General features: G+C 59.1%; 1 protein-coding gene across 1 annotated transcript in view; it reads left to right on the top strand.

Moving 5' to 3' along the window:
• Positions 1–7,648: 7,648 nt before the first annotated feature.
• PSD2 (pleckstrin and Sec7 domain containing 2) overlaps positions 7,649–27,585 on the top strand; it is a 119,447-nt gene continuing 99,510 nt past the window's right edge. The window contains exon 1 of the mRNA XM_064161367.1: positions 7,649–7,668. The gene's annotated coding sequence lies outside the window, so the exon portion shown is untranslated. The remainder of the gene's footprint in view (positions 7,669–27,585) is intronic.

Genomic DNA, 27,585 nt, shown 5'->3' with positions numbered 1-27,585 from the left:
TGCTCCTAGCTTGGTGCCATCTGCACACTCACTGCTGCTAGACTCAATCTCCTGCTCCAGCTCATCAATAAAGACACTGAACAGGACTGGGCCCAGCTCTGATCCCTGGGGCACAGCACTGGTGCCAGCTGCCAGCTGGATGTGGCACCATTCAGCACCACTCTCTGGGCCCTGCCCTCCAGCCAGTTCTTGACCCACTGCAGTGACTCTGTCCAAGCCAGGAGCTGCAGCTGTGCCAGGAGCTGCTTGTGGCAGACTGTGCCAAAGGCTTTGCTGCAGTCCAGGGAGACTCCATCCACAGCCTGCCCCACGGGCACCAGGCAGGAGCCTGATCACAAAAGGATGACCTGTTCCATGCCCTTTTCTCCGTGGCCTTTTCACATCGGGGGAGCTGAGCCCTACACCTCCTGGGCGTTCAGGCCGGGCGTTTGCATCCCTGAGCATCCTGCCAAGCGCCTGGGCTGACTCCGGGAAGGTAACAAAGGCAATCTTTATCTTTGTCGATTTACATGAACAAGGCAGAGGCTCCCCAGCGGCTCCTCTTCTCCAGGCTGAACGCCCCCAGCTGCCTCAGCCTGGCCCACAGGATGTCAGGGGCTGGAAGGGACCCAAGGAGCTCATCAGTCCAACCCCCCTGCCAGAGCAGGACAATCCTATCTGACACAGAGCACAGGGGAACACATCCAGACAGGCCTGGAAAGGCTCCAGGGAAGGAGACTCCACAACCAGTCCTGGTCACAAATCCCTCCCCAGCTCTCCTGGAGCCCCTTCAGGTACTGGAATGATGCTCTGAGGTCTTCATAGGGAGGTTCTGCAGCCCTCAGATCACTTTTATAGCCTCCTCTGGCCCCTCTCCAGCAGCTCCAGGTCCTTCTTGTGCTGTGTTCCCTGAGCTGGAGGCAGTGCTGCAGGTGAGGGCTGAGCAGAGCAGAGAGGCAGAATCCCCTCCTGTGCTGCTGCTCTCCCTGCTCTGGCTGCAGCCAGCACACAGCTGGCTCTGGGCTGCCAGTTACCAGTGCTGGCTGCTGGGCACTTTGGCACCACCTGGCACCCCCAAATCCTCCTCCAGGCTGCTGAGTTTGAAGCTCCCTTTTCCAAATGTGTGGCACATTGATGCCCACCTTCCCAAGGTGAGGCTGGGTGTGCTGGGGACATCTCTGAAGCAGCAGAATTTGAGGGATGCACATCCCACTTGGGCAGGCAGGGCAGTGCCTCTCAGGCTTGGTGTGCTCAGCACAGCACAGAACAGCAGGGATTGAAAGGGACCTCTGGGGACTTCTCACTGCTCCCTGGGATAGGACCAGGAGCAAGGGATGGAAGCTGCAGCACAGGAGGTTCCAGCTCAACACAAGGGGCAACTTTACTGTAAGGGTCCCAGAGCCCTGGCACAGGCTGCCCAGAGAGGCTGTGTAGTCTCCTCTGGAGCCTTTCCAGGCCTGTCTGGATGTGTTCCTGTGTGCCCTGAGCTGGATTGTGTGGTCCTGCTCTGGCAGGGGAGTTGGACTGGATGAGCTCTGTGGGTCCCTTCCAACATCTAACATCCTGTGAGCCTGTCACCACCTAGCCCAATGCCACTGCTGAAGCAGCTTTGCCTAGATCAGGCTGCACAGGAACATGTCCAGGTGGGTGTAAAAGGCTCCACAACCTCCCTGGGCAGCCTGCTCCAGTGTCCTGTCACCCTCATGGGAAAGATTTCCCTCCTGGGTTCCAGTTTGTGCCCACTGCCTCTTGTCCTGTCACTGTGCCCCACTGGAAAGATCCTGGCCCCATCCTCTGGAGCCTCTGGGTGCTGATCACTGGCAAGCCCCCCAAGGAGGCTGCCCATCAGCACCAGGGCTGAGCCAGGCTGCTGCCCACACTGCCCTGCTGCTGCCTGAGCTCAGCACCATGCCCTGGGGCTGGGCCTTACTGCCCTGAGCCATTAGCTCTGGGCACCTGAGGTGCCATGCACAGGAGGGAAGGGATGGGAGCTGTGGAGAAGGTGACACTGGACAAATGGGTCAGGGGTGGGCAGCATGAGGCAGCAGCTGGGGCCCAGCACTGTGCCCAGAGGCTGGCACAGGTCCCCTTGCCTCAGGCCCAGTCTGGGACCTTCCCATACTTGTGCCATGGCTTTGCAGTGGTGCTGTGAAGGGAAGGATTGCCTCCAGAGGGCATCTCCAGGGGTCCCTGGGCTTGCACAGGCCACATTAACTGAGCTGCAGCAGGCAAAAGGCAGGTCTAAGGCAGTGCAGGTGGGAAGGGAGTCCTGACAGCACCGAGCCAGGGGGCTGCTGTTTGCCACTTGCCATCAAAGCAGCAGGGATGGATGCAGCTCTGGCAGCCTCCTGTCTCACAGGACACACCTGTGTGTCATGGCCAGGCCCCATGCAGGCACTGACTCCAGGGTCCTGTGCTGCCAGGAGCTCTGCCCTGCAAAGTGCTGAATGCTTGCCAGGGCATCAGGCTGGGGGCAGGAGCACCCAGAGAAAGGAAAGCATGGCCCAGGGAGCTCAAGGCTCACTGAACTAGGGAAGGACTTTGGCTTTGATCCTCTGTTTTTTTGCTCAGGTGGGCAAGAAGGGCACCAGCAGCCTGGCCTGGAGCAGCACTGGTGTGGGCAGCAGGAGCAGGGCAGGGATGGTGCCCCCGGACTGGGGTCTGGGGAGGCTGCACCTTGAGTCCTGGGTTCAGGTTTGGGCTCCAGAAGGACACTGAGGGGCTGCAGCAGGTCCAGAGAAGGGCACCAGAGCTGGGGCAGGGTCTGGAGAGCAGGGCTGGGGAGGGGCAGCTGAGGGAGCTGCTCTGGCAGGGGGTTGGACTGGATGATGCTTCAAGGTGCCTTCCAGCCCTAACGTTCTGTGATTCTGTGAGCTGGGAGGGGCAGTGTGGAGCAGAGGAGGCTGAGGGCAGAGCTCATTGCTCTCTGCAGCTGCCTGAGAGGAGGCTGCAGCCAGATGGGGGTTGAGCTTTGCTTCATAGGATCAGGGGACAGAAGGAGAGGCAATGGCCTGGAATTGTGCCAGGGGAGGGTTGGGTTGGAGAGGAGGAAAGATGCCTTTGGTGCCAGAGTGGTCAGGGGTTGGCACAGGCTGCCCAGGGAGCTGGTGGAGTCCCCATGCCTGGAGGTGTGCTAGTACCCTGTGGCCATGGCACCTGGGGCCATGGTTTAGTGCCCATGGTGGGGTTGGGCTGGTGTTGGTCTGGATGACCTTGGAAAGCTTTTCCAACCCAAGCAAATCTGTGACCCAACACCAGAGCAAAGGTTGCACAGGCGCTGCAGGTGCCCCTGTCACCAGCTCCTGTGAAGAGGATGAGGTCCTTGCAGAGCATGGGGCTGGGGCCAGCTTGGTGGCAGCTGGGCTGAGCCTTCCTCCACTGCTCACCACTGCCACGCTGCCCCCTGCCAGCTGTCAGCGACAGGAGGAGCTGAGTGCTAGCAGCCAGGCCAGGCTGTGGCACCCACTGACACCCCAGGCTGCAGCCAGGGCTGCTCAGGGCACCCACCCGTGGCTGCAGTGCCCTCGCAGAGCCTGCTGCAGGCAGCCAGCACTTGGGATGCTCTGTGAGTGTGGCCCAGGGCTCGGTGCCTGCCACACAGCAGAGGCTCAGAGTCTCAAATCTGCCTGGGCCTCTGCTCTGCCTGCTGTGCCCTGGCATCTCCTTGGGGCTGCCAGCTCCACATCTGCTTTAGTTGTTCCAAACCTGAAGCTGCACAGTAGACAAGTTGGGCACCTAACAAGCAAGGACAGCTTTTAGCTGCTGTTTTTAGCATGGGAAGGACTTGTGAAAGTGCTTTCTGTGGTGCTGAAGGGCAGCTGCTCACAGGGTGAAATGTCAGAGCATGGGGTCAGACTCCACCACCTCCCTGGGCAGCCTGTGCCAGGGCTCCACCGCCCTAAACTGAGGAAGTTCCTCCTGGGGTTTAGATGGAAGTTCTTAGCACAGAATCAGAATTGGTTTAGCTGCAAGAGACCTCTGAGATCACCAAATCCAACCACGAACCTGAGCCCACCATGGCCATTAAAACAAGTCCCAAAGTGCCATGGCACAGATCCACAGATTGCATCAGGCTGGAAGGGACCCTCCGAGGTCACCTCGTCCAACCCCCTGCAGGCACAGGGATACCTCCACCCAGAGCAGGTTCCTCTCGGCAGGGATGAGGCTTCAACCACAGCCCTGGGCAGCCTGTGCCAGCGTCTTTCTGCAAGGAAATGTTTGCTGATCCTGCCCTCGTTCAGTCTGTGGGCACTTGCCCAGCTAACTTGCACTGGGAAAAGTCCTGGAAGTCGAATCCTGCCTCACTTCCAGCGTTTCTCACCACCTCCCACACTGGCTTTCAGATCCCCCAGGAATTCCTTGCCCACATCAAAGGAGAGCAGACAAAAGAGGCCAAGTGACTGCTCCTCCACCCAAAGCGAATGCCCCAGGCAGTGACCCAAGCAGCAGCTCAGCCACCACAGTGCCCAGCTCCCACTGCAGCCTCATCCTCACACTCCCTGTCCCCCCTGCCCTCCCCACCCTGTCCCCTTGCCCTCCCCTCTCTGAGACTGCCCACTCAGCCTTCACCCTGAAGCTTGCACGTTGCAGCTGCTCGCCCCCCACCTAGCCCAGTGAAGCCCCTCTGCAGCTGCAGGAGGGGGAAGGGACTGCCGAGGGAAACATCTCCCTGCAGTGGCAGCCCCTTGCCCCGAAACCCTCCTGCCGATGCTGAGCTCTTCCTCCTGCTCTAGACCCCTCCCCATTTCACTTTTGCCCGTGAGGGGCGGGGGTGTCTCTGGTGGTGCCTCGCTGCAGCCTTGCCTCTGATCTCCCCTGTCGGCCTTCCCTCATCAGAGGCTCCTCGGCAGCTGCATCCCCCCTGCCTCGGCAGGGCTCAGGGCTGGCACCGCAGCCTCCCCGGGGATCCTGTCTCCTAGCAACGTTGCAGCCCAGAAGGTAGCTGCTGAGCACACGTCTGGTCCAGCAGCCCATGGGGGCTTTGTGCAGGGGGCAGAGGGCAGCTGCTGCCTGGAGAGGGGGCTGCATCCCCCCCCCACATCACTTCCTCTCCTTGGAAGTGGCTGGAGGGCACAGGAGGCTGAGCACCGGCGTGGGGCACCACAGCCCAGTACTCTGTGCTCTGGACAGCTGCAGAGCTCTGTAGGAACCCCTGCCCACACCAGGGACCTGCAGCAGCCCCTCTGCCCTGCCTGGCTTCTGCCTCTGCTCCTCCACCCTCCACAGGACCTCAGTGCTGCTCACCACTGGCAAGACCTTATCGTCCTCTACAGCTTCCTGAAAGAAGGTTGCAAGCAGGTGGGGGCTGGGTTCTTCTCCCAAGGAACTAGCAGTGGCATGGGAGGAAGTAGCCTCAAGATGCCCCAGGGCAGGTTTAGGTTGGCCATGAGGAACAATTTCTTCCCCCAAAGCGCTGTGAAACCCTAGCTCAGGCTGCCCAGGGCAGGGGTGGAGTGCCCCTCCCTGGTGGGGTTGCAGAGATGTGGTGCTGAGGGCCATGGTTTGGTGTGGATGTGGGGTAAGGGTTGGACTTGATCTTACCAAAGCCATCCCATGATCCAAAGGCCCTGAGAAGGTGCTCACATTGCCCTGGCCCCAGGACAGCCACAGTGGGGATGTGCAGAGACTCAAGCAGCCTGGACCTGGGCTGCAGGGGGGGTCCCCACTGGCACATCACCAGTGGCTGGGGGTGGGTGTCTTGGAAAGTGCTGGGTCCTTCCCAAATTCCCCCCAAACTGCCTCGAGGAAACAACTCAGGCTGCTGATGGCACCAAACTGGCAGGAGTGGCTGGCACCCCTCAGGCTGTGCTGCCCTCCAGAGTCACCTGGGCAGGCTGGAGAGCTGGGCAGGGAGAAATCCAACAAGGACAAGTGTAGGGTCCTGCATCTGGGAAAGAACAACTCCAGCAGCAGGACAAGTTGGGGCTGATCTGTTGGACCCTGGACTCCTGGTGGACAACAGGATGCCCATGAGCCAGCAACGTGCCCTTGTGGCCAAGAAGGCCAAGGGCATCCTGGGGTGCAGCAAGAGGGAGGTGAGGGAGGTTTTCTCTCCCCTCTACTTGGCCCTGCTGAAGCCATATTTGGGCTACTGTGTCCATTTCTGGGCTCCCCAGGTCAAGAAGGACAGGGACTTGCTGGAGAGGGGACAGCAAAGGGCTACAGAAGTGCTGAACAGAGCAGGATGGAGAGAGTTGGAGCTGCTTGGCCTGGGGGAGAGCAGCCTGAAGGGGATCTCATCTGTGCTGAGCAATGCTCAAAGTGGGGGTGGCAGCAGGATGGAGTCAGGCTTTGTTCAGTGGTGCCCAGGGACAGGGCAAGGGGCAATGGGCACAAACTTGAGCATAAAGAGACCTGCCCAAGCTGGATCCATGGGCTGAGATTAGTGGTATGAGGTTTAACCAGGCCAAGTGCTGGGTGCAACACTACAGGCTTGGAGCAGAGTGGCTGACAGAAAAGGCCCTAGGGGTGCTGGGTAACAGCAGATGCAGATGAGCCAGAGGGTGCCCAGGTGGGCAAGAAGTGCACCAGCAGCCTGCCCTCAAGCAGCAGTGGTGTGGGCAGCAGGAGCAGGGCAGGAATTGTGCCCCTCCACTGGACACTGGACATTGGACATTGGACACTGGACACTCAAGAGTGCTGGGATCAGTTCTGGGCCTTTCACTTCCAAAAAAGACGTTGAAGTGCCCTCTGAGTGCTGCCAGCCCCTTCCAGCAGTGGGAAGCTACCAGGGCAGGCTGGAGTCATGGGCTGAGGACTGTTGCACGCCTTCAACAGGGCCAAGTGTCAGCTCCTGCACCTGGGGCACAGCAACCCCATGAGGGCTCCAGGCTGGGGGCAGAGTGGCTGGGAAGTACCTTGGCAGGAAGAGATGTGGGGGTCAATGGCCTGCTGGAGATGAGCCAGAGGGTGCCCAGGTGGGCAAGAAGGGCACCAGCAGCCTGGCCTGGAGCAGCACTGGTGTGGGCAGCAGTGGCTGGGCACTGGGGAGGCTGCCCCTTGAGTCCTGGGTTCATTTTTGTGCCCCTGACTCCCAGAAGTACACTGAGGAGCTGGAGCAGGTCCAGGGAAGGGAACCAAAGCTGGGGCAGGGTCTGGAGAACAGGGCTGGGGAGGAGCAGCTGAGGGAGCTGGTGCGCGGGGGGGGGGGGGGGGGGGGGGGGGGGGGGTGGTGTGGAGCAGAGGAGGCTGAGGGCAGAGCTCATTGCTCTCTGCAGCTCCCTGCAGCCAGGTGGGACTTGGGCTCTGCTGCCTGGTCTGAGATAATGGAAGGAAAAGGAATGTCCTGGAATTGTGCCATGGGAGGCTTAGGTTGGAGAGGAGGAAAAATATCTTTGGTGTGGCACAGGCTGCCCAGGGAGCTGGTGGAGTCCCCATGCCTGGAAACATTCAAAACCTGCCTGCCCGTGTTCCTGCGTGATCTCCTCCAGGTGACCCTAATTCGCAGGGGGCTTGGCCGGGAGGTCCCCTCCAACCCCTACCCCTTCTGTTCTTCGGTGATCTGCGAGATTTGGCCGCCAGAGGGCAGCAAAGGACTCGTCGCCGCCGCCGCACAATTTGCTGCCCTCTGGCGGCCACAGCTCTCACTGCTTCCCGGCGCTAGAGACCGGCCCCGGGTGGCCCGGGGGATACACCGAGCGGCTGCCCCGTGGCCGCGCGCCTGTCCCGGGGACCAGCGGGGACGCGGAGGTGAGCAGGGCAGGGTGTTATAGAGAGGGAGCATCTCCAGAAGTGAGAGCAGGCTTTGCCACCCTCGGTATCAGCAGCAGGGTGCAGGAGGGGCTGTGCAAGGCACACCCCTCCCCAAATCGAGCAGTGCCCCAAGATGGTGAGACCACTCCTAGCTGGTCCTCCAATAAGTGGTGTGAATGTGTTGAGTTAGAGGTAGCTTGTCCTTCCCTGAGAGGCCCCAGGGAAGAGCACTAGGGGATTAAGCTTGTGCTCAAGTGGTGTTTTGCTATCTCAAAGTGCTTGTGATGCTGCTCAGGCTGTTGAGGGAAGGACTTGGTGAACATGTTTTGGAGGATCTGAGGTCTGGCAGGAGGTTTGCTGCAAGGATTTTTCAGCTGAAAGGTTCCTGGCCAGCTGCTTCCTCCTCCAGTGCCTCTTCAACTTTCTTACGTGCAAAGGAGCAAGCTCAACTCTGTGGCAGAGTCATCATTTCAAGCCCCATCCAGAAAAAACATGAGCCAGGGAAACAGCCTCTCTGGCAGGCTCTAAGCAGTGCTGCTTTGCTTGGGCATGGGCAGGAAGTTGTGGGCTTGTTGCAGTTCTTAGATGCTGGGGGAAGGCTGAGAAGTAGGATTAAAAACCTGCCCAGTGCTGCTCAAGCTGAACTTGCAAGTCACCTTGCTCTGATGGACAAGGTTTCACTCTGAAGGCTTCAGACCTCTCCTTGGCAAGCAAAGTTAGAAACCTCTTGGGAAGCTGCAGGCATAGGCTGCTGGCAGTGTGGGGTGGGGAGCTCCTGCTCTGAGGAGCAGTCTCCCAGAGCTGTTAGATGTCTTCAGTTCATTGTCCATCCTTTTGGGCAGGTGCTCCTAGGAGGAAAGCAGACCTCTTGGTTGGTTGTGTGCTTCTGCTTTCACCTCATCACAGAGGGCAGGGTTAAGGATTCTTGAATGTGCCCAGAGAAGGGCAGCAAGGCTGGGGAGGCACCTGGAGCACAGCCCTGTGAGGAGAGGCTGAGGGAGCTGGGGGTGTGCAGCCTGCAGCAGAGGAGGCTCAGGGCAGAGCCCATTGCTGCCTATAGCTACCTGAAGGGAGGTTGTAGCCAGGTGGGGCTGGGCTCTTCTCCTGGGCCCCCAGGGACAGAAGAAGGGGACACAGCCTCAAGCTGTGCCAGGGCAGGTTGAGGCTGAATGTTAGGAGGAAGCTGCTGACAGAGAGAGTGATTGGCATTGGAATGGGCTGCCCAGGGAGGTGGTGGAGTCTCTGTGCCTGGAGGTGTTTAAGGCTGCATGAGGCACTTGGTGCCAGGGGTTAGTTGCTTAGAAGGAGGTAGGTGCTAGGCTGGGCTGGAGGAGCCCAGAGGGCTTTTCCAACCTGGGTAATGCTGCTGTGGTTCCAGAAGGTTTGATCCATTCAGTTGCCTTTTTAAGCATGAATCCACATCTTCAGAACTAAGCTCTTGATGGACTTAAGATGATCCCTTAGCTAGAAACGCCTTTTGTGCAGGGTGGAAGAGACTCTGGAGTCAATCCAAATCATAGTCCCAATGCCAGCAGTTCCAATTGCCTGGCAAAACTTGGCATCAGCATGGCAAGAAAAGGGGAGGAATGGTTCCTGGGTCAGCTGGAGGGAGGCAGCATGTTTGGAGGTGTTGCCTGCGCTAGCAGTGGTGCTGTGTGGCGGAGGGGCCTTGAGCAGCCTGCTTGGTGCACAGGCAGGCGTTTCTGCAGCTAAGAGCTGGCTTCAGCCTGCTCCCTGCTGCCAGGAGAATGAATTTCATCGCTGTGAGGTCAAAGGCACTGATCCACCACCCCTGCTAGCACCGCAGCTGGCACTGGGAGCCCTGGGCTGCAGATGCTGCTCTCCTATCCCAGTGTTTTCTGGCACCCCTGGGCATTGCTCAGGGTGCTGGAGGGCTGCCCCTGGGGAAGGATCATGATGTTCTGGACCCCCAGTTCAAGAGGGACATAGAACTGCTTGAGAGAGTCCAGTGCAGAGCCACAGAGATGCTGAAGGGAATGGAACAGCTCTGTTAGGAGGAGAGCCTGAGGGAGCTGGAGCTGTGCTGCTGGGACAGGAGGAGACTGAGAGGTGACCTCAGCAGTGGTTATCAACATGTAAAGCTGAGTGCCAGGAGGCTGGAGTCAGGCTCTGCTGGGTGATGCCCAGTGCCAGCATAAGGGCAGTGGTGGAAGCTGAGGCAGAGGAAGTTTCATGGAAACATGAGGAGGATTTTTTCCCTGTGAGGGTGACAGAGCCCTGGAGCAGACTACCCAGGGGGGTTGTGGAGTCTCCCTCTCTGGAGATATTCAAACCCTGCCTGGATATGTTCTGCTCTGGGTGACCCTGCTCTGGCAGGGTTGTTGGACTGGGTGAGCCTTGAAGGTCTCTTCCAGCCCCTGACATTCTGTGATCTGCAGCACAGAGTAGCCAGGCCACCTTCCTGCACGTCTGCTGCCTCAACTTGCCCTGCCTGCACTGCAGAGGTTGGAGACTCCTCCTGCCTTGAGTGCCTTGTCCTCTCCTGAAGACAGGTGCTAGCTGCAGCAGTCCTCGTGAGGACAGGAGAAACCTTTCCCCACCTCTCCTCGCTTCACCCTAGGCCAGTGTGCCACTGCCCCAGCCCAGGGCAGTTCCGAGGCCACTGTGGGGGAGCAGTACCCATGAGGTCCAAAGGAAGCTCACACAAATGGTCTCCATCTCTTTTCTTTGGGTGCTAGGCCAGAAACGTTCACCTCCTTATGGCATCTGCTGTGGGGGGCTGCCACACTTTCCAGCTCACCTCTTGGCTGCCCCAGATTGCTTGCTGCAAGTCTGGGTTCAAGGAAACAGACCACAGCCACCAGAGAGACCTTTCTCTGCAGCCCTTAAAGCTTTCTGCAAGTGACTTGGGACCTGGATGGTTTCTTACTGCTTCCTTCCAGCTCAGCAACAGAGAACAGCATTTTGAATGGTGTCCTGAACCTGGTGCTCAGGGTTCCTGTTCCAGCACAGAGTCTGAAGCCAAGAAAACTTCCTGTCCTGCCAAGGCCGGGTAGGAAACTCAGCCTGGAGCAGTCAGTGCTCGGTGTGGCATTAACTCCTCCCTGCAAACTGCAGCGAGCTCCTTTGCTGAGCTGGCTGCAGCCTTTGCTTTCTTCTTGCTGTTTGCAAGGCACTGCTGGCTGGGCTGGGGCCTGCCGGCTGCCTGCTCTGCTGTGATGAGCCTGAATCACCTCACCAGGGCCTGGCTGAACGCTGCTCTGCCAGTGGGCTGAAAACCTCACTGCTCTCTGCAGCTGCCTGCAGGGAGGTTGGGCTGAGGAGGGGGCAGCCTCAGCTCCTTGGTGCCAAGGGACAGGAGCAGAGGCAGTGGTTCCAAGCTGCCCCAGGGGAGGCTCAGGCTGGAGCTCAGGAAGTGTTTCTGCCCTGGAAGGGTTCTCAGCCATTGGCACAGGCTGCCCAGGGCAGTGCTGCAGTGCTCATCCCTGGGGGTGTCCAAGCAGCTATGGCCCTGCTGTTTAGGGCCATGGTGGAGGCTTGGACTGGCTGAGCCTGGATGTGTGTTCTGTCATGCTGTGGTTCTGTGAAGGATGTTGAGGTGCGAGGATGCAAGCAGGGGTAGGTGGGCTGCAGCCAGCAGAGAGGGCTGAAGTGGTTGTTGCACAGCAGCAATATTCTTACATCCTCTCCCTTGGTTCGCTGCAAACTGCTGCCTTTGGCATGGAGATCTCACAGGCTCCTGGGACCAGGAGGTGGCTTCTGGGAGGCAAGAGATTGGCTCTGGGAGGCAGCAGATGGGTTTTAGGAGGCAAGAGATTGGTTCTGGGAAGCAGGAGACAGGTTCTGGGAGACAGGAGGTTGGTTCTGGAGACAGGAGATGGGTTCTAGGAGGCAGGAGGTTGGCTCTGGAGGCAAGTATCTGACTGTCAGCTCACCTCTGGCAGTCAGCTCAAAGAGCTGGAGAGCTTCAACCAGAGGCTGCTTGTCCAGCTGCTTGCCTGAACATGCCACAGGTGTGTCCCGCAGGTGCCCAGAGGGCAGCGGGTGTGAGGTGTGTGTCCCTCTGGTGCTCGGCAGGCAGTGGGTGTGAGGTGTGTGTCCCAGAGGTGCCCAGAGGGCAGGCAGCAGGTGTGAGGTGTGTGTCCCTCTGGTGCCCAGAGGGCAGCAGGTGTGAGGTGTGTGTCCCATAGGTGCCCAGAGGGCAGGCAGCAGGTGTGAGGTGTGTGTCCCGCAGGTGCCCAGAGGGCAGGCAGCAGGTGTGAGGTGTGTGTCCCTCTGGTGCCCAGAGGGCAGCAGGTGTGAGGTGTGTGTCCCATAGGTGCCCAGAGGGCAGGCAGCAGGTGTGAGGTGTGTGTCCCTCTGGTGCCCAGAGGACAGCAGGTGCGAGCTGTGTGTCCCATAGGTGCCCAGAGGGCAGCAGGTGTGAGGTGTGTGTCCCATAGGTGCCCAGAGGGCAGGCAGCAGGTGTGAGGTGTGTGTCCCATAGGTGCCCAGAGGGCAGGCAGCAGGTGTGAGGTGTGTGTCCCTCTGGTGCCCAGAGGGCAGCAGGTGTGAGGTGTGTGTCCCATAGGTGCCCAGAGGGCAGGCAGTGGGTGTGAGGTGTGTGTCCCTCTGGTGCCCAGAGGGCAGGCAGCAGGTGTGAGGTGTGTGTCCCTCTGGTGCCCAGAGGGCAGCAGGTGTGAGGTGTGTGTCCCTCTGGTGCCCAGAGGACAGCAGGTGTGAGGTGTGTGTCCCTCTGGTGCCCAGAGGGCAGCAGGTGTGAGGTGTGTGTCCCATAGGTGCCCAGAGGGCAGGCAGCAGGTGTGAGGTGTGTGTCCCTCTGGTGCCCAGAGGACAGGCAGTGGGTGCAAGGTGTGTGTCCCGCAGGTGCCCAGAGGGCAGGCAGGAGGTGCGAGGTGTGTGTCCCATAGGTGCCCAGAGGGCAGGCAGTGGGTGTGAGGTGTGTGTCCCATAGGTGCCCAGAGGGCAGGCAGCAGGTGTGAGGTGTGTGTCCCTCTGGTGCCCAGAGGGCAGGCAGCAGGTGTGAGGTGTGTGTCCCTCTGGTGCCCAGAGGGCAGGCAGCAGGTGTGAGGTGTGTGTCCCATAGGTGCCCAGAGGGCAGGCAGCAGGTGTGAGGTGTGTGTCCCTCTGGTGCCCGGCAGGCAGCAGGTGTGAGGTGTGTGTCCCATAGGTGCCCAGAGGGCAGGCAGTGGGTGTGAGGTGTGTGTCCCATAGGTGCCCAGAGGGCAGGCAGTGGGTGTGAGGTGTGTGTCCCATAGGTGCCCAGAGGGCAGGCAGCAGGTGTGAGGTGTGTGTCCCTCTGGTGCCCAGAGGGCAGGCAGCAGGTGTGAGGTGTGTGTCCCTCTGGTGCCCAGAGGGCAGGCAGCAGGTGTGAGGTGTGTGTCCCATAGGTGCCCAGAGGGCAGGCAGCAGGTGTGAGGTGTGTGTCCCATAGGTGCCCAGAGGGCAGGCAGCAGGTGTGAGGTGTGTGTCCCGCAGGTGCCCAGAGGGCAGGCAGCAGGTGTGAGGTGTGTGTCTCATAGATGCCTAGAGGGCAGCAGGTGTGAGGTGTGTGTCCCTCTGGTGCCCAGAGGGCAGGCAGCAGGTGTGAGGTGTGTGTCCCATAGGTGCCCAGAGGGCAGGCAGCAGGTGTGAGGTGTGTGTCCCATAGGTGCCCAGAGGGCAGGCAGCAGGTGTGAGGTGTGTGTCCCGCAGATGCCCAGAGGGCAGGCAGCAGGTGTGAGGTGTGTGTCTCATAGATGCCTAGAGGGCAGCAGGTGTGAGGTGTGTGTCCCTCTGGTGCCCAGAGGGCAGGCAGCAGGTGTGAGGTGTGTGTCCCATAGGTGCCCAGAGGGCAGGCAGCAGGTGTGAGGTGTGTGTCCCTCTGGTGCCCAGAGGGCAGCAGGTGTGAGGTGTGTGTCCCTCTGGTGCCCAGAGGGCAGGCAGCAGGTGTGAGGTGTGTGTCCCTCTGGTGCCCGGCAGGCAGCAGGTGTGCGGTGTGTGTCCCATAGGTGCCCAGAGGGCAGGCAGTGGGTGTGAGGTGTGTGTCCCTCTGGTGCCCAGAGGGCAGGCAGTGGGTGTGAGGCGTGTGTCCCTCTGGTGCCCAGAGGGCAGGCAGCTGGTGTGAGGTGTGTGTCCCTCTGGTGCCCAGAGGGCAGGCAGTGGGTGTGAGGTGTGTGCCCCTCTGGTGCCCGGCCGGCAGTGGGTGCAAGGTGTGTGTCCCGCAGGTGCCCAGAGGGCAGGCAGGAAGTGCGAGGTGTGTGTCCCATAGGTGCCCAGAGGGCAGGCAGTGGGTGTGAGGTGTGTGTCCCATAGGTGCCCAGAGGGCAGGCAGCAGGTGTGAGGTGTGTGTCCCGCAGATGCCCAGAGGGCAGGCAGCAGGTGTGAGGTGTGTGTCTCATAGATGCCCAGAGGGCAGCAGGTGTGAGGTGTGTGTCCCTCTGGTGCCCAGAGGGCAGGCAGCAGGTGTGAGGTGTGTGTCCCATAGGTGCCCAGAGGGCAGGCAGCAGGTGTGAGGTGTGTGTCCCATAGGTGCCCAGAGGGCAGGCAGCAGGTGTGAGGTGTGTGTCCCTCTGGTGCCCGGCAGGCAGCAGGTGTGAGGTGTGTGTCCCTCTGGTGCCCAGAGGGCAGGCGGCTGGTGTGGGGTGTGTGTCCCTCTGGTGCCCGGCTGGCAGTGGGTGTGAGGTGTGTTGGCCGAGCTGCCTGCCCTGCCTGTGCTGGTCTCCAGATGCCCTCCTCCCGCGGTGCTGTCCCACTTTCATGTAGGTTAATCTATTTCTGCCTGCCCAGAACGCTGAGGTGTCCTCTGCTGTGACTTTGCCTCTCTGCCCGTCCTGTGCCTGGCTCTCCTGGCACGCAGGTAGGCACCTGCAGGCCATGGTGCCCCGCAGCAGAAGCTGTTCCCTGTTGCTGTTTCCTGGGGGCAGCACCTTTGACCTGGCTATGACCCCTGCCGGGAGGGCAGATGCGGGGTCCAGTGCACAGGTCTGACCCTGCCTCCTCTAAGCTGCTTAGATGCTGCCGGTGCTGAGAGGGCAGCGTCAGGCTTCCAGCCCGGGTTGGACATCCTGGCGCCGGCTGGCAGGCAGCTGGAGGTGGCTGCGCCTTTTTGCACATCTTCAGGTGTCAGCACTCGCAGTCTGGAAGAGACATCTGAGCAGAAGGGAGGAGGACTTAGACATCAGGAGAAGCTCTGCAGAGTGAGGGTGGGGAAGTGCTGGCACAGGCTGCCCAGAGCGCCCTGGAGACATTCTAGGTCAAACTCGATGGGGCCCTGAGGAACTGATCTCGCTGGAGATGTCCCTGCTGCCTGCCTGCAGGGGGGGTGGGGAAGGTGACCCTCAAGGGTCCCTTCCAGCCAGATGCAGTCTGGGAATCTGTGACTGGCTGGAGACAAAAAGAAGGCTGATGCAGGGCACCACTTCTTCACAAGCCTGCCTCCGGGGATACCTTGCCTCTGGCTTCCAGCCCCTCCTGGCGCTGCTCTCTGGCCCTCCCTGACCACCACTTCCTTTGCCCTCTGGCTTCACTTTGAAAGCAGCAGCTCCTTGTTCGAGCTAACCATGGCACACTGCATGCCTGAGGGGGCTCTGAGCTACCTGGGTGGGCTCTGGGTGTCCTGCCCTGGCTGCAGTGCTGCAGGCACGGGGTCAGGCTGTGGAGCTGTGCTCTCCCACCTGGCTGTGCTGCTGCAGGGCTGGCAGAGAGTGCGCAGGGTGCAAGATGAAGGCGAATGAGCTGTGGACCTGTGCTGCAGTTTATTTATGGCCTGCTTAGCACTCTCGGGCAGGCAGTGTGGGGTAAGGCATCTCCTGTCCTGGATTGACAGTACAGATCCAATTAGCCACGAAAGCCTCTAATTATTTGTCCTGAATTGCTCTGGTGGTAACTGAGGCTCTGCTATCTCCTCCTTTTGTCTGTGTCCCAGCGGGAGCGCCCCAGCGTCCCAGCAGCAAGCCAGGGAGAGCAGAGTCAGCAGCAGCCAGCCAAGGCAGCCAGCCCCGTGAGTTACTGAGGGGATGGTCCTGCCTCCTTGGCTCTGGGGCTGCTCCAGGGCCTGGCCTGGCACAGAACGCACAGAGACTGCGTCCCGGGGTGAGGCTCGGGAGAGGGATTGCTGCAGTGGGGAAGATGGGTTGGGGGGATGGGGGCTGCAGACCGTGGGGAGGGAGCAGGGTGGCTGTCAGAAAGGCTTTGACAGCAGAAGGTCTCTGCTATCTGTGCAAGTCAGGCACATCCCTCACTGGGTGCAAGGTCCATGCCCAGGCTAGGTCACTCCTTTCCAGGTCTCAGTGCTCCCTTCACAGCCACACTGGCAGGACTTAGACACAGCAGAAACTCCTCTTGCTTTGCCTCTCTGCTGCCAGCCCTCTAGAGGGACTCCTTGTAGAGTCACAGAGTCACAGCCACAGAAGGGGCTGGGTTGGAACCTCCAGAGCTCCTCCACTCCAACCCCCTGCACTCAGCAGGGACACCTCCACCAGAGCAGGCTGCCCACAGCCCTGCCCAGCCTCACCTGCAGTATCTCCAGGGATGGGCCCCAACCACCTCCCTGGGCAACCTGCTGCAGTGCTGCAGCAGCCTCCTGCTGCAGAACTTGTTCCTCACATCCAATCTCAACCTGCTCTGCTCCATTTCAAACCATTGCCCTTGTTCTGTCCCTGCAGGCCTTTGAGAACAGTCTCTCTGCAGCCTGCTTGGAGCCCCTTCAGGTACTGAAAGGTCACTGTTAGGTCACCCCAGAGCCTCTTCTCCAGGCTGAACCTCCAGCTCCCTCAGCCTGTCCTTGTAGCAGAGGTGCTCCAACCCCCTGAGCATTTTGGTGGCCTCCTCTGGACCTGCTCCATACGATCCATGTCCTTGCTGTGCTGAGGAGCCCAGAGCTGGATACAGTCCCAGAGTGGGACTTAGCTTGCTTGGCCACTAAACATATCTCTTTGACCTTCAGCTGAGGGGCATTTAGACGGGACCCATTTCTGCCAGGGCCAGTGCTGGTCCAGCAGGCCTAGGAAGCAGCTGGCACATCCTTCAGGCCTCTTGATGTGCTGCTCCTGTGGGCCAGGGGCACGGCTGCCAACTCCAAAGCGAGAGCTTCCTCCTGTGAATGAGGCCGAGGGGCAGGCTGCTAACCACAAAAAGTGCTTCTTTGCTGCCCACTTGGCAAGGGGAGCTGTGGAATTTTAAGCAGCAAAGACAAAACTCTGCTGAAGAGACCTCTTCTGTGCCTGTCTGGTGAAATCACTGATCACAGAGGTGGGGGGTGGGAGGGTGCCAGGCTTGGCCTTATTAATGCCTCTGTTGTTGTCTGCTCTAGTTTGTGGGTCTTTGCCCTGGGAGACAGCCTGCTGAAGCAGCAACTCTTTTCCCCAGAGAAGCTTCCTTGAGAGCCAGCCCCGTGGTGGGAGCTGCTCCACTGCACCACTGAGCTGCACAGAGCCACAGCCACACACTGCATCAGGCTGGAGAGGACCCTCCAAGGGCATCTCATCCAACAGGGACACCTCCAACCAGAGCAGGCTGCACAGGGACATAGCAAGGCTGACCCTGAATATCTGCAGGGATGGGGCCTCAACCACAGCCCTGAGCAACCTGTTCCACTCTCTCTTTGTGCACAACTTCCTCCTGAAGTCCAACCTAGCTCTGCCCTGCTCCAGCTCCAAACCACTGCCCCTTGTCCTGTCTGCACATGAACTTCTGAACAGCCCCTCCCCAGCCTGCCTGTAGGCCCCCTCCAGATCCTGAAATGTAGCTCTGAGGTCAGATGGCCTCAGAGGATGACCCAAAGTGCTCTGGGGATCTGCTCTGTGGCCACAAACCCTGAACTCAGGTGTGAAGGTGGCACAGACAAGAGAGACAGAGGCTGTTTGTTCTGCCAGGAGCTTCTCCCCTCTGAGTTTTAAGGATGCCCATCCTCCCAGCTTGGTACCCCAAGAGGGCCACCTGATCCTCACAGCAAGGTCTCTGCTCCCTCCTGCAGCAGTCTGGCTGAGCTGATTCGTGTTTCCATTGACCACCCAGCAGAGCAGCTGTGCATTGCCCTGCCCAGCACACCTCCTGCTCCCCACCCCGGGCTCTGGGCACCAGGCTCTGCTGGCTGCATTTTCCTCCTTGAACCACTTAGTTATGAAGTAGAGCAGCAGGAGCTGCTTTGCTCCAATCCAGGGCACCTGTGAGTGCAGCAGCCTGCCCAGCTCTCCCTGGCAGCACAGCTGTGTTCCGGCATGGCTGTGCTCACCAGGGAGTGGTGCCCAGGGCTGCACCTCCAGGGGATGGCTGGGTCAGTGCTCCAGTGGCTGAGAAGGGTCACTCCTGGTGCCAGACTTTCCTTCACAACCACACCAGGCATCCAGGTGTAGATTTGGCAGCGACACCCAAACATTCTGCTGGGCTTCGCAGCCCTCCCTCCACAGCCCTGAGGGGTCTCGGGGTGGGGAATGCTTCCTTGTCCCTGAGCCTAGGTGACAAGCAAAGACAGACCTTCAGCCTTCCACCTGCAAGTGAGGGGTCTGTGGCGCCGAGATGTGGTGATGGAACACTGCAACAGGTTGCCCAGAGAGGTGGCTGAGGCCCCATCCCTGGAGACTTTCAAGGTGAAGCTGGACAGGGCTGTGGGCAACCTGCTCTAGTGGAGGATGCCCCTGCTGAGGGCGCGGGGGGGGGGGGGGGTGTTGGACTGGATGAGCTCTGGGGGTCCCTTCCAACCCAGACCATTCTGTGATTCTGTGTTGCTTAGTCCATGCTCATACTGGAAGATGGGACCACTTCTAGGGCACTGCCAACAGAGCCTTATCCAACCTGCCCCTGACCTCTTTTACACGCTGGAGAGGTGGCCTGAGTACATAACTGCCTGTGGGGCTAAGTACTGGAGATCCAGGAGAGCCTTTGCAGGAGCTGGTTGTTGAGGTGAGGTCACTGATGGAACAGATTCTGTCACTTCCAGCTGCCTGGTGGGCTGTAAGGTTCAGCTGATGTGGCTGTAGCTCTTGTTCAGGTTCATCTTTTGAGTGATGGCTAAGCCTGTGCTGGGCTGTGAAATCTGGTCAGGATGGGAGAGGACAACCAAAGCAAGCCCTGTGTAGTGCAGCCAGGGACACTTGGGACACAACGACCCCAAGAAGACTTGGGTCAGAGTGGTTGGGAAGTTGCCTCACAGAAAATGCCCTGGGGGTGCTGGTTGGCACTCCTCTGCAGATGAGCCAGCAGTGTGCCCAGGTGGGCAAGAAGGGCACCAGCAGCCTGGCCTGGAGTGGCACTGGTGTGGGCAGCAGGAGCAGGGCAGGGATTGTGCCCCTGGGCTGGGCACTGGGGAGGCTGCACCTCAAATCTTGGGTTCAGTTTTCACTCCCAGAAGGACACTGAGGGGCTGGAGCATGTCCAGAGAAGGGCACCAGAGCTGGGGAAGGGTCTGGAGAACAGGGCTGAGGAGTAGCAGCTGAGGGAGCTGGGGGGGTTGGTGTGGAGAAGAGGCTGAGGGCAGAGCTCATTGCTCTCTGCAGCTGAGAGGAGGCTGCAGCCAGGTGGGGGCTGGGCTCTTCTGCCCCCTGTAACAAGTGACAGGACAAGAGGAAATGGCCTCAGGTTGCCCCAGGGGAGGCTTAGATTGGACATCAGAGGAAAATTCCTCACTGGAAGGTTTCTCAAACACTGGGCCAGGCTGCCACATCCCTGGAGGTATTCAAAAACTCCATGGCCATGGCACTTGGGGACATGGTTTAGTGGCCCCTGCAGGGTTGCTGTTGAACGGGATGGCCTGAGCAGCTTTCCTAACCCAAACAGGTCTGTGATGCTCTGACGTTAGTTACTGGAGGCTCCTAGTGCAGTCCAGAAGACCAAGCTGAGCAGAGGCTAGAGGCTGGGAGTGTGAGGCTGGCCTCAACAGCAGAGGGTGTTTGGCTGGGGACACAAGAGCAGACTTCTTGTCTTCCAGCAGAGCTTTAGGTCAGTTCAGTGAAGCCAGAGCTACAAATCGCAGACTGCAGTTTGGAGCCCTACGAGTGAGCTCAGAGAGACAACTCAGCATGTCCCCAAGGCCCTGACAAACGTTTCAGAAGCCAAAGCATGGGAGGAGGCTGCATGGCTGTACGTGCTCTGTGTGTGTGTGCAGGGCTGTGTGTGCTCTGTGGGTGTGCAGGGCTTTGTGTGCTCTGTGTGAGTGTGCAGGGCTGTGTGTGCTGTGTGTGTGTGTGCAGGGCTGTGTGTGCAGGGCTGTGTGTGTGTGCAGGGCTGTGTGTGCTCTGTGTGTGTGCAGGGCTGTGTGTGCTCTGTGTGTGTGCAGGGCTGTGTGTGCTCTGTGTGTGTGCAGGGCTGTGTGTGCTCTGTGTGGGTGTGCAGGGCTGTGTGTGCTCTGTGGGTGTGCAGGGCTGTGTGTGCTCTGTGTGTGTGTGCAGGGCTGTGTGTGCTGTGTGGGTGTGTGCAGGGCTGTGTGTGCTCTTTGTGTGTGTGCAGGGCTGTGTGTGCTCTGTGTGTGTGCAGGGCTGTGTGTGCTCTGTGGGTGTGCAGGGCTGTGTGTGCTCTGTGTGTGTGTGCAGGGCTGTGTGTGCTCTGTGTGTGTGCAGGGCTGTGTGTGCTCTGTGTGAGTGTGCAGGGCTGTGTGTGCTGTGTGTGTGTGTGCAGGGCTGTGTGTGCAGGGCTGTGTGTGTGTGCAGGGCTGTGTGTGCTCTGTGTGTGTGCAGGGCTGTGTGTGCTCTGTGTGGGTGTGCAGGGCTGTGTGTGCTCTGTGGGTGTGCAGGGCTGTGTGTGCTCTGTGTGTGTGTGCAGGGCTGTGTGTGCTGTGTGGGTGTGTGCAGGGCTGTGTGTGCTCTTTGTGTGTGTGCAGGGCTGTGTGTGCTCTGTGTGTGTGTGCAGGGCTGTGTGTGCTCTGTGGGTGTGTGCAGGGCTGTGTGTGCTCTGTGTGTGTGCAGGGCTGTGTGTGCTCTGTGGGTGTGCAGGGCTGTGTGTGCTCTGTGTGTGTGTGCAGGGCTGTGTGTGCTCTGTGAGTGTGCAGGGCTGTGTGTGCTGTGTGTGTGTGTGCAGGGCTGTGTGTGCTCTGTGTGTGTGTGCAGGGCTGTGTGTGCTGTGTGTGAGTGTGCAGGGCTGTGTGTGCTCTGTGTGTGTGTGCAGGGCTGTGTGTGCTGTGTGTGAGTGTGCAGGGCTGTGTGTGCTCTGTGTGAGTGTGCAGGGCTGTGTGTGCTCTGTGTGTGTGCAGGGCTGTGTGTGCTCTGTGTGAGTGTGCAGGGCTGTGTGTGCTCTGTGGGTGTGCAGGGCTGTGTGTGCTCTGTGTGAGTGTGCAGGGCTGTGTGTGCTCTGTGTGTGTGCAGGGCTGTGTGTGCTGTGTGTGTGTGTGCAGGGCTGTGTGTGCTGTGTGTGAGTGTGCAGGGCTGTGTGTGCTCTGTGTGTGTGCAGGGCTGTGTGTGCTGTGTGTGTGTGTGCAGGGCTGTGTGTGCTGTGTGTGAGTGTGCAGGGCTCTGTGTGCTCTGTGTGTGTGTGCAGGGCTGTGTGTGCTGTGTGTGAGTGTGCAGGGCTGTGTGTGCTCTGTGTGAGTGTGCAGGGCTGTGTGTGCTCTGTGTGTGTGCAGGGCTGTGTGTGCTCTGTGTGAGTGTGCAGGGCTGTGTGTGCTCTGTGGGTGTGCAGGGCTGTGTGTGCTCTGTGTGAGTGTGCAGGGCTGTGTGTGCTCTGTGTGTGTGCAGGGCTGTGTGTGCTGTGTGTGTGTGTGCAGGGCTGTGTGTGCTGTGTGTGAGTGTGCAGGGCTGTGTGTGCTCTGTGTGTGTGCAGGGCTGTGTGTGCTCTGTGTGAGTGTGCAGGGCTGTGTGTGCTCTGTGGGTGTGCAGGGCTGTGTGTGCTCTGTGTGAGTGTGCAGGGCTGTGTGTGCTCTGTGTGTGTGCAGGGCTGTGTGTGCTGTGTGTGAGTGTGCAGGGCTGTGTGTGCTGTGTGTGTGTGTGCAGGGCTGTGTGTGCTCTGTGTGTGAGTGCAGGGCTGTGTGTGCTCTGTGTGTGTGCAGGGCTGTGTGTGCTGTGTGTGAGTATGCAGGGCTGTGTGTGCTCTGTGTGTGTGTGCAGGGCTGTGTGTGCAGGGCTGTGTGTGCTGTGTGTGAGTATGCAGGGCTGTGTGTGCTCTGTGTGTGTGTGCAGGGCTGTGTGTGCAGGGCTGTGTGTGCTCTGTGTGTGTGCAGGGCTGTGTGTGCTCTGTGTGTGTGTGCAGGGCTGTGTGTGCTCTGTGTGTGTGTGCAGGGCTGTGTGTGCAGGGCTGTGTGTGCTCTGTGTGTGTGCAGGGCTGTGTGTGCTCTGTGTGTGTGTGCAGGGCTGTGTGTGCTCTGTGTGTGTGCAGGGCTGTGTGTGCTGTGTGTGAGTGTGCAGGGCTGTCTGTGCTCTGTGTGTGTGTGCAGGGCTCTGTGTGCTCTGTGTGTGTGGGCATGGCTGTGTGTGCTCTGTGCTGTGTGTGGGCAGGGCTGTGTGTGCTCTGTGTGTGTGCAGGGCTCTGTGTGCTCTGTGTGTGTGGGCATGGCTGTGTGTGCTCTGTGCTGTGTGTGTGCAGGGCTGTGTGTGCTGTGTGTCTGCATGGCTGTGTGTGGGCATGGCTGTGTGTGCTCTGTGTGCTCTGTGTGTGCAGGGCTGTGTGTGCTCTGTGTGTGTGGGCATGGCTCTGTGTGCTGTATGTGCTGTGTGTGGGCAGGGCTGTGTGTGCTGTGTGTGCAGGGCACTGTGTGTGCTGTGTGTGTGCAGTGCTGAGTGTGCTGTGTTTGCATAGCTGTGTGTGCTGAGTGTGTGCAGGGCTATGTGTATGCTGTGTGTGCATAGCTGTGTGCTCTGTGTGTGCATGGCTCTGTGTGTGCTGTGTGTGCATAGCTGTGTGTGCTCTGTGTGTGCATGGCTCTGTGTGTGCTGTGTGTGTGCATAGCTGTGTGTGCTGTGTGTGTGCATGGCTATGTGTATGCTGTGTGTGCATAGCTGTGTGTGCTGTGTGTGTGCAGGGCTCTGTGTGTGCTGTGTTTGCATAGCTGTGTGTGCTGTGTGTGTGCAGGGCTCTGTGTGTGCTGTGAGTGCATAGTTCTGTGTGTGCTCTGTGTGCATAGCTGTGTGTGCTGTGTGTGTGCAGGGCTCTGTGTGTGCTATGTTTGTGCATGGCTCTGTGTGTGCTGTGAGTGCATAGCTGTTTGTGCTGTGTGTGTGCAGGGCTCTGTGTGTGCTGTGTTTGCATAGCTGTGTGTGCTGTGTGTGCATAGCTCTGTGTGTGCTGCGTGTGCATAGATGTGTGTGCTGTGTGTGCATAGCTCTGTTTGTGCTGTGTGTGCATAGCTCTGTGTGTGCTGTGTGTGCATAGATGTGTGTGCTGTGTGTGCATAGCTCTGTTTGTGCTGTGTGTGCATAGATGTGTGTGCTGTGTGTGCATAGCTCTGTGTGTGCTGCGTGTGCATAGATGTGTGTGCTGTGTGTGCATAGCTCTGTTTGTGCTGTGTGTGCATAGCTGTGTGTGCTGTGTGTGCATAGCTCTGTGTGTGCTGTGTGTGCATAGCTCTGTGTGTGCTGTGTGTGCATAGATGTGTGTGTGCTGTGTGTGTGCATAGATGTGTGTGTGCTGTGCGTACATAGATGTGTGTGTGCTGTGTGTGTGCAGGGCCCTGTGTGTGCTCTGTGTGTGCATAGCTGTGTGTGCTGTGTGTGTGCAGGGCTATGCGTGTGCTGTGTGTGCATAGCTGTGTCTGCTGTGTGTGTGCATAGCTGTGTCTGCTGTGTGTGTGCAGGGCTCTGTGTGTGCTGTGAGTGCATAGCTGTGTGTGTTGTGTGTGTGAAGGGCTATGTGTGTGCTGTGAGTGCATAGCTGTGTGTGCTGTGTGTGTGCAGGGCTATGCGTGTGCTGTGTGTGCAGGGCTGTGTGTGCTGTGTGTGCAGGGCTGTGTGTGCTGTGTGTGTGCAGGGCTCTGTGTGTGCTGTGAGTGCATAGCTGTGTGTGTTGTGTGTGTGAAGGGCTATGTGTGTGCTGTGAGTGCATAGCTGTGTGTGCTGTGTGTGTGCATGGCTATGTGTGTGCTGTGTGTGCATAGCTGTGTGTGCTGTGTGTGTGCAGGGCTCTGTGTGTGCTGTGAGTGCATAGCGGTGTGTGCTGTGAGTGCATAGCGGTGTGTGCTGTGTTTGTGCAGGGCTCTGTGTGTGCTGTGTGTGCATAGCTGTGTCTGCTGTGTGTGTGCATAGCTGTGTCTGCTGTGTGTGCAGGGCTCTGTGTGTGCTGTGTGTGCATAGCTGTGTGTGCTGTGTGTGCATAGCTGTGTGTGCTGTGTGTGCAGGGCTCTGTGTGAGCTGTGTGTGCATAGCTGTGTGTGCTGTGTGTATGCAGGGCTCTGTGTGTGCTGTGTGTGCATAGCTGTGTGTGCTGTGTGTGCATAGCTGTGTGAGCTGTGTGTGCATAGCTGTGTGTGCTCTGTGTGTGCAGGTCTGTGTGTGCTGTGTGTGCATAGCTGTGTGAGCTGTGTGTGCATAGCTGTGTGAGCTGTGTGTGCATAGCTGTGTGTGCATAGCTGTGTGAGCTGTGTGTGTGCTGTGTGTGCATAGCTCTGTGTGCTGTGTGTGTGCATAGCTGTGTGTGCTGTGTGTGCATAGCTGTGTGAGCTGTGTGTGCATAGCTGTGTGTGCTGTGTGTGCATAGCTGTGTGTGCTGTGTGTGCATAGCTGTGTGTGCTCTGTGTGTGCATAGCTGTGTGTGCTGTGTGTGCATAGCTGTGTGTGTGCTGTGTGTGCATAGCTGTGTGTGTGCTGTGTGTGTGCATAGCTGTGTGTGCTGTGTGTGCATAGCTGTGTGTGCTGTGTGTGTGCATAGCTGTGTGTGCTGTGTGTGCATAGCTGTGTGTGTGCTGTGTGTGCATAGCTGTGTGTGCTCTGTGTGTGCATAGCTGTGTGTGCTGTGTGTGCATAGCTGTGTGTGCTAGTCCACTCCATGGGGCTGTCTTGAGCCAAGCTCTTCTGGGTGGAGTCCCAATGCCCCTGGCATACAAAGCCAAATCTTCCATGGACAGCCTCTCAGGGAATCAGCTGGGGCAGAGTTTAAGACGCGGTCCAGCTGAAGAAGAAGCAGGTCACACCTTGGCTGCTTTGGACTTCTCCTGCAGGAGTGCCAAGCTGCAGCCCCCAATCACAGACCCCTCACAGGTCCTCAGGGTTCCACCCAGCAGCTTTATACTCTGAACTGTTCCATCAGTGCAGAGCAAACGTGTGGGGCAGACCCAGTCATGGCCTGGCTGGTGCCTGCAGGCAGAGTCAGTCTTCTACCTGCTGTCTGCCATTTATAGCCTGTGGACCAAGGCAGAGGAGCATTCATGGTTCAAAATGTGTCCAAAAAGGCCATGGGCATCTTGGGGTGCATTAGAAGGGCAGTGGTGAGTAGGTCAGAGAGGTTCTCCTGCCTCTCTACTCTGCCCTGGCCACATCTGGAATATTGTGTCCAGTTCTGAGCCCCTCAGCTCAAGAAGGAGCTCAGGGAGCTGCTGGAGAGAGCCCAGCCCCGAGCCCCCAAGCTGCTGCAGGCAGTGAGCATCTCCTGTGAGCACAGGCTGAGGCAGCTGGGGCTGGGAGCTGGCAGCAGAGCAGCCTGGGGGCTGCCCTCAGTGCTGTGCTAGAGATGTGCAGGGCAGTGTGGGGAGGACGCAGCCAGGCTCTGCCCAGGGGTGGCCAAGGGCAGCACAAGGGGCACTGGGTGCCAGCTGGAGCAGAGGAGGCACCAGGGAACAGGAGAGGAAACTTTGTCAGTGTGAGGGTACTGGAGCCTGGAGCAGGCTGCCCAGAGAGGCTGTGGAGTCTCTTGCTCTGGAGACTTTCCAACCCCCCCTGGATGTGTTCCTGTGTGCCCTGCCCTGGGTGCCCCTGCCCTGGCAGGGGGTTGGGTGATCTCTGGGAGTCCCTTCCAGCCCTGCCATTCTGTGACTCTGGGCAAATCCTCTGCACTTCTCCCAGGTCATTCTGTGCATTTTTCACACTGGAAATTGAGGTTTGCAAAGGCTGGAGGTGTGGTTGAGGTGAGGTGGTGAAGGGAGTCAGAGCTGCAGGGAGGGAGAGGAGAAGCACTCAGGGAAGCTGTGAAGCTGCCGTTTGGACTTGGTGTGCTGCCCTCTGAGAACATCCTCACTGCTAGAGCTGCCACCCTGCTGCTCATCTGCTGGCAGCTGCTGGGCATTTGCAAGTGGAAGAGCTTTAAACAAGGGGCAGCATGGATTGATCCCACAACCCCACTGGATCCTCCTTCTCTTGGCACCTCTTCCAAACCACCTGACCCATTCTGCAAGCTTTGAGTCACTCTGCTGGGAGAAGAGGAGACTCAGGGAGGACCTTATCACACTACAACTACTTGAAGAGAAGCTGTAGTAAGGCAGAGATCAGGATCTGCTCCCAGGCAGCTTGTGCCAAGAGGAGAGGGCATGGCCTGAAGCAGTACCAGAGGAGGTTTAGGCTGGATGTTAGGAAGCACTTCCTGATGGAAAGGGGAATTAGACACTGGAATGGACAGCCCAGGGAGGTGGTGGAGTCACTGTCCCTGGAGGTCACAGGATCACAGGGGGAAAGGCTCCAGAGGAGACTGCACAGCCTCTCTGGGCAGCCTGTGCCAGGGCTCTGGGACCCTTGCAGTACAGAAGTCCTTCCTCAGATTGAGGTGGAGCTTCCTGTGCTGCAGTTTCCATCCCTTGCCTTTGTCCTGTCCCAGGACACAAGTGAGCAGAGCCTGGCCCTGTCCCTGACTCTGTCCCCCTCCCTGTCCCTGTCCCTCTCCCTTCCCAGCCCTCAGCTAATTACAGACACTGACCAGGTCCCCTCTCAGCCTTCTCCTCTCCAGACTAAGCAGCCCCAGGGCTCTCAGCCTCTCCTCCTCAGGCAGTGCTCCAGGCCCTGCAGCATCCTTGCAGCCCTCCCTTGGCCTCTCTCCAGCAGATCCCTGTCCCTCCTGAACTGGGGAGCCAGAGCTGGATGCAGTATTCCAGGTGGGGATGCCCTGGTGAGGGGCAGAGCAGAGGGGCAGGAGAACCTCCCTCCATCTGCTGGACACTCCTCTGCATGCCCCCCAGGACCCCGTTGGCCTCCTTGCCCACCTGGGCTCCTTGCTGCCCATGCAGAACTTGCTGCCCAGCAGCACCCCCAGGTCCCTCTCCACAGGCTGCTCTCCAGCAGTCACCTCCCAGCCTGTGCTGCTGCAGTTTGCTGTTGCTCTGCAGGGGCAGGACTCTGCACTGATCCCTGCTGAACCTCACCAGCTTCCTCTGTGCCCAGCTCTGTCTGCCCAGGTCTCTGAATGGCCTCACAGCCTGCAGGGCTCTCAGCCAAGCCTCCCACTTTGGTATCCTCAGCAAACTTGCTGAGCAGCCTCTCTCTGTCTGTCTGTGCCCCCAGCAATGGCATTGATGAAGGTGCTGAACATGCCTGGACCCAGCACTGGTGCCTGGGGGACTCCACTGGTGACAGCTCCCCAGCTGGACCTGGCACCAGTGACCACCACTCTGCACTCTGCTGTGTAGCCTAACCCAGCTCACTGCCTGCTCTGTGCCACCCCTCTGAGCCTGCTCACAAGGAGGTCACAGGAGAGCGTCCAGAGCCTTGCTAGGGTCAAGGCAGACTACATCCACTGCTCTGCCTGCAGCTAGGCAGTCAGTTCCAGCATCCTGGAGCGCTCTCAGGTTAGCCAAGCCTGCCTGCCCCTTGGTCAGTCTGTGCTGACTACTGATAATCTTCTCCAAGTGCTGAGCGCTGAGCTGCAGGGTGAGCTGCTCCCCTGTTTTCCCGGGGGTGCAGGTGAGGCTGACTGCTCTCTGGTTAGCTGGAGCCTCTTTCTTTCCTTTTTCCAGGGCTGGAGTGTCCTTGGCTTTCCTCCAGGCCTCAGGCACCTCTGCCCCTCGACAGCTGAGCAGAGTGACAGCATCTGGCAGCTCTCTCAGCACTGCTGGGTGCATCTCCTCAGGGGCTTAAGGACAGGCTGGGTGTGGCACTTGGTGACATGGCCTGGTCACTGTGGTGGTGTTAGGTCACA

Source organism: Pogoniulus pusillus, chromosome 22, assembly GCF_015220805.1.
Source record: "Pogoniulus pusillus isolate bPogPus1 chromosome 22, bPogPus1.pri, whole genome shotgun sequence".
Taxonomy (NCBI): Eukaryota; Metazoa; Chordata; class Aves; order Piciformes; family Lybiidae; genus Pogoniulus; species Pogoniulus pusillus.
The sequence above is the reverse complement of the archived record's forward strand: the minus strand, read 5'-3'. Positions and strand labels throughout refer to the sequence as shown.